This window comes from Ptychodera flava, chromosome 4 (genome assembly GCF_041260155.1).
Source record: "Ptychodera flava strain L36383 chromosome 4, AS_Pfla_20210202, whole genome shotgun sequence".
In the NCBI taxonomy this organism is placed as follows: domain Eukaryota; kingdom Metazoa; phylum Hemichordata; class Enteropneusta; family Ptychoderidae; genus Ptychodera; species Ptychodera flava.
In genome coordinates, this window is record NC_091931.1 from 34325826 (window position 1) to 34332324 (window position 6499).

Sequence of the window (6499 nt, forward strand, 5' to 3'; positions counted from 1 at the left end):
CGCAGCAAGAGGGGTGAACTTGTTCATCGTAAAGTTTATTTAATAAGATTATAAAGACATATTATTCGTAATGTTTTATGGCATATTTTTCCGGTCTTTGGAACACGAATTTCAGTGAACTTTCAAATAAGTTCTGTTTCATAAAAGTTATTTCACTAAATGTCACGCCCTCAGACTGAGAGTAATTTTTCAATAAAGTTCCCTCGTCCCATCCTTTGCAATGAAGTTCCCAAGACAACAATCCAACAAAACCGTCATAATTTTGACACTAGCGTTCACACCGAATCCCTTTTGTGACTGTTGATAATCAGACATGCTTAAAATAGTCATACTAACCAGGTGGCGCTGTCCTACCATGTGTAAAACCTTGAATACTTTGTTATGTGTTTATAACAACCGCCTCTTGCACGTTAAGTCATTGGGTTCTCTAGTTCATCTCTAACTCACATACTGCCACAGTGTACCATTAGGGGCTAATGTGCAGCATCTCGGAAGCTGTTATCCAATTGGTTGGCTGAATCTTCCCGTTATAATTGCACTGTACAAATAGACTCCCCAAGTTACTGTGAATAGTCACATGTTGACCCGAATAAACTGAGAACGCAACAAATCCAAATCAGCCTTCTTTGCTCTGAAAACGGAAAAAAAAACTTTTTTTGCGATGATAAAACCATTGTCTATGAACTTGTGCGTTGCATCATTGCTGCTTTAAAGTATATCATCGATATCTGCATAAGGTATGTACGGTAGTCTTAAATCATCGTCTTCGTCACGAAGTATGACATACTCCTTCTGTTTCAAGCAACAGGCAAACTTTGTCAGGTAGAAATTTCCCATAATATATCTGTAAACGAAGATATAAAAACAAGCAAGCGTGATTCAATTAGACACTGTTTTGTCAGGACTATCTTAATATTCTAGGACATTCTAAATGTATGTATGTATGTATGCAAGCATATATATACGTATGTATGTAGGTAGGTAGGTATGTATGTATGCATGTATGTATATCTATTTATCTATGTATATGTTTGTATGTATGTATGTATGTATGTATGTATGTATGTAGGAATATATGTATGTATGTATGTGTGTGTATATGTATGTATGTATGTATGTATGTATGTATGTATGTATGTATGTATGTATGTATGTATGTATGTATGTATGTATGTATGTATGTATGTATGTATGTGTGTATGCATGTATGTATATCTATTTATCTATGTATATGTTTGTATGTATGTATGTATGTATGTATGTATGTATGTAGGAATATATGTATGTATGTATGTGTGTGTATATGTATGTATGTATGTATGTATGTATGTATGTATGCACGCAATCGCATGCATGCATATATACATACAAACATACGTAAATTATTAAATACATAAATACGGAGTTGATCTCTAAATGCTGACATGAAAATAAACATTGCCTGTCGAATTCCCGTACCGCCCTCTTATCCTCGATTTACCAACCAAAACAAAGGACTGGAAGTTTGAACATAAAAGAAAGTTATAAAGTCAGTTGAATTCTACTTGTCATTTAACGATAGGTGAAATCCATAAAACTCAGAGTTACCTCAGAGTTACAGACAGAGAGAGACAGAGAGAGAGGGAGAGAGAGAGAGTGAGAGAGAGCTGGAAATACAATGGATGGAATGGAATTCCTTCTAGTTAAAATATGTGGGATAGAGTTTATGCCATGTTTATTGTAATTAATTAATCTCAAAAGATTGACAGTTGATGGAAAGAATATCTCACCTGTAAGTTCCTGCTATGACAAGGAAGAGTAGATTTATTGAATGCCATGCTTTCTGATGGTTGTGCGCCCTCTTTTCTGAAAAGGTGTAAATGTTCATACCAACATATATAGTGTCGACGAGCACATGGTAAAAATTATGCAGTGCCCAAGTTATAAGAATAGTTTTGTAAAGTCCCGATATTCCGGGGTGGTTATTTTTGTCGTTATCCGAGGGCGCCCTCTTGTAGTTTAGAATGTACATGAGCAAGGAGGACGTTGTCAGCTCTATTGGCAAGATAAGGTAGTCGATGGCGCCTGGCCGACCTGGGTCGCTGAAGAACACGATAAAATAATATACAATAAGCCAGAGGACGAGGAATCCATCCTTGTAAAAATACAATTTGCGCACCAAAATTCTAGTCGTCTCTCGGAAGCTTGGAAACGCTTGTTCCAACTGCAAGGACACCACTATCCACACTAAAGAGACGACCACAGACGACGAAGGGGAGATCGGCTCGACGAAGGCGCGATACGGTAAAAGGGTAAAATTCCTGCAGTTGGCAGTGGTTTCGCCGTCTGATATCAAGCAACCTACAAAAATGACCACTTGGGCAATGCTTGATGCTATTTTCACGACCATCACGAAAGACGTCAACACCAGAACGACAATCCATCTCTGTCTTTCCATGTCTTCGCTCTTCAGTGTTCACCCAGCCCTACATTACAAAAAGCAAGATAAGGATTTTAATCACTCAGAATCACATTTTATACAGCATCCCAACGTCAATAACACACAGGCACTTATACTTTTGCTCGTTTCTTCGTTTACGTTCATACCTAAAGAGGAATCATCGGAGCTACTTCCTCTTCACTTATGAGAAAGATCTACTATCAAAGTTAGGTAGGAGTGTGGGCTGAAGAAAATAGGGAATGGTACATCACGTAAAACGGAAATCTCCCCGGTCACTGTTTAGAATGTCACCCTCCCCGTTGTCCAAATTGCAACTTATAACCCTTCCCCTTCGTCCAAACTTGAAAGTTTTAAATATCAATATGGCCTTGGTAAATCTGCTAGCTTTGATACACATTTGTACAAATACTCAAAACTGATCAGCGCTTAACCGCTTGTCATTCACATTTTACTAGGTGGATGCTTTGTGCCAACGCAACATTGGCACTCACACAAATGTACTCTCCAAGATATTGTAGATAAGTGTCCAAAATGAGTTGCCTGGTACCTGGAGCTAATTTGCCGAAATGTGAAGACCTTTGAACGCTTAGTGCAACATTGTTGGATAAAGAAAGAGTGTGGTCTGTAACATGCACACGCGATAACAACTCTTCGGATGCCTTTGTATATTCGGATGTAATTTGGACATTGCACTGTACTTATTGCGCAGTGTTTCAACTCACTGTATGGAGTAGAACAAGAAAACAGCCGATACGAATAGTTCAAGTACATACTTTCAAAATGTCGATGGTATATACTAATTACAGATGTAAACGATTTCCGTGAAATATTTAAGACTGACGCTCAGAGAGTCATATTAATTGTTGTCACGATAGAAATGTTTTGCTCAGTAATTGTTATGGTTTCCTTAAAACCAGTAGGCCTCTCATCTGCTATTGTCTTTTTTGTTTGTGTCTTTTGCCGAAGTGGACAACTTTAAGTAAACAAACTGATGGGGCGTGGTTGCACGACATGCCGTACTTACATGTAAATTTCACTCAAGTTGATTTCAATTGTTTAAGCCACTTTTCCAGAGAAAGTTCTCAGAAAAAGTGAAAACGATTTGTTGGTGACGATTTGACTTATCTACGTATAACTTAATGTGCATAATTTCCCTTTCAATTGTTGCAAAATGTTTCATGATAATACTATAATCAATACATCGTGACTTTATATTCATCTTAAAATCAGTAAATGTACAATTATGTGATCTTCCAAAGACATGTTTGCAAAATATGACCCTCCGAAAATGAAATTCTGTGAAATATAAGCGTCTCCTTATTTTCTCCGGTCCACGTCTCTTTGGATGCCTAACATGACTGATCCCCGAGTTGGCAGTACTCTCTATATTATCATACGGGGGTGTGCCGCCCAAGTTGAAAATATCAATCCATGAATATTCCAAAATATAACCAATTGTTAGGGATTTCCTCGACAATTTTGGGGATTTTTACCGTTATTGTACTGCATGTGAAGGTTTTCCTGAAGTACTGGGACATTTCCTGTGTTACTGACCCAATTTTAGGGATTTTGGATGATAAGTGATCCATGTTTAGCGATTTATTTTGTGGAAAAGTGATTATTTGGGCCGCAAATACCCATGCACAACAACTTTCTGTGGGCGTACCCCCGGGAACTAAACACTTCCTTCTCCGGAGTTCCGGTACCTATACACGGGATGGGGTGCGTGTAGGCGGCCTATAATTTAGTTCCGATTATTTGAATTTCATCTTCTCTGGAATGGCAAACGTCTTTAACGGACAAATCATTAACATAAGCTGTGAAGAAATGCGTTGTGACGGTGTAGGGCCTCTTGAAGTAGACAATAGGTCTGTAATGCTTTAAAGCTCTCGATTGTAACGATAAAGCCTCATTGTTTATGGAAACGAGAGCTGACGTGAATTGTGCAGCCACAGTCCGGAGGGACTGCGGTGCAACTATTTCAGCACTTCCTCCGAGCTCCATCTGTCAGACACTGTGCGCCTGTGTACGTGCGAAGATAGGGTCATCTCGTTTCAATGTCGCTGTACTGCAGCTTCTTTGAGAAACGAGAGGCGCTTGGAGATTGATCTCGCCGCCTCTTGGGGCACATCAGGCCAAGGTTAAATTCATTGGCAACGAAGCATGAAATAAGAGGGTGAACATGTAAGCTAAGCTGCCTAGGCAGAGAATAGCCGTGATCTTGAACTAAATGGCTTGTCCCGGTACCGCTGGCACGGGCGGCGCCGGTGATTTGAAGTCAATGCTCTGAAACACAGCACAGCCTTCTTGTGCTAGCAACACACGTGTCGATCCGTAAGTCCCCCAAGGGGCCGGTTGACAAGACAAATTACTGTCGGGAGTGAGACTGTAGGCCTAATATGTAAAAAATAAATACGTACCAAAGAAGAAGTCAACCAACGCGACGAGAGAGCAAGCATCGAAAGTCGGTCAGCAATGAAACCGTGACAGCGAAGCTGGTTTCTGTGAACTTTGACACGGAAGGAAAATTGTTAAAAAATGGCTGAACAATAATGTGTGATCCTACCGCTGAGGACATGACCCCAGGTTGATCAGGTCGTGCTGGTTCTATTCGAAGGAATAAACAACTGATCTTTCTATTTCGTAGCCTATCTGCTTGAATCCGAAAACTTCAAATGTCAGTTAAAATGACTGCTCCGTCGAAGATTGATGACAAAGACAGTTTTCGTAAAGAAAAATGTTGGTTTTTTGACTCAGTGTATCGCCGCTCTGTCATTGCTTCTACTCACCGCACGCCTGGAAACTGAATTCTTTTTTTTTTTGCTCACACTTTTGAAAAGTTAACTTAAAGCAATGTTTTTTCCAATATCAAGAATAAAATTCAGGGGCAACAGCGCAACTTTTGCTGCCAGAGAAACAAAACTATCTTAACGATATTTAAAATTCATAATAGCCTATATATTTACGTGAACTCTGTGGCGAAAATTGAACTTTCACATTTTTTTCAAAAACAAAACATCGGAATATTTATTTATTTATTCAGCAAATTTCTAAATGGTCCACACAGGCATACAACATTCTAGCAGAGTATTTTTTTAAATGTGAGTCCGAATATCTGTGCCGGAGGAGCATTCACCCATAAGATATAAGCTTCTCGATTAAAAAAGACATGATGATGATGATGACAATAATGATAATATTTCTGTTGACGATGGTGTCGATGATGATGATAGCGGGTTTCATAAACAACAACAAACAACAACAACAACAACAATATCAACTAAACGACAACAACATGACAACAACAACCCTACTACCAAGAATAATTTATTACCACGTGTTCAACCAATTGTTAGCGAGTCAAGTTGCTTGCCCTTGACATATCAAGATATTTATTTGTATCGAACGCCTTTTCCCCCATTCTTTTCATCAGTAGACCTACTTACACAATTGGATTACACCTCTACAGAGACCAGTCTTTAAAAATAGTGACATCCCATTATATACACCTGTGATTTATTTCATCACGCTGTTCAGTTTCGGTCGGCATTGTTTTTATTACCTAGAATAAACACTGTGTGACTGACTGATTAAATGATATAAATATTTACTTGGATAAGATTTCCCCATATCTTTTATGCAACTACCAGAAGTATTATAGTTCTTTTGGGAAAAGGTCGGAGAGATAACGTGATCGCGCAGGCAGAAACTTGCTCCACAAACCATAATTAAAGGGAAATGTTTGGTTTCTAGTTTTGTTTTGGGGTTTTTTTTTTTGGGGGGGGAGGGGGGTTCCGGTCTTCCGGGCAGGCCCTCTTGGTTTTACACTGTGATCCCAGCCTCTCATCGTAGCTGCACAAAAGCACAATTTACAAAGCTCTGGATTCCATTAAATGAAAGTATTGATACGTAAAGCATACTTAATTAAATATTAACGACAGCAAGCTCTCTGAAGATCAAATAATACATGACGGTCATAAAAAGAAGGGGATATAATGAATTATGAAAGTAATGAAACATGTATTATGTTTGAAATTCTTTTCATTAAGAACACAAGAA

At 38.7% G+C, this 6499-nt stretch overlaps 1 long non-coding RNA gene across 1 annotated transcript; it reads right to left on the reverse strand.

Annotated features, from left to right (window-relative positions):
* Positions 1 to 14: 14 nt before the first annotated feature.
* On the reverse strand, positions 15 to 4951 carry LOC139131538 (uncharacterized). The gene is made up of 3 exons (XR_011552150.1): positions 4861 to 4951; positions 1770 to 2465; positions 15 to 844 (listed from the first exon to the last, which is right to left on the reverse strand). It is a non-coding gene; the product is annotated as an uncharacterized lncRNA (long non-coding RNA).
* Positions 4952 to 6499: the final 1548 nt, after the last annotated feature.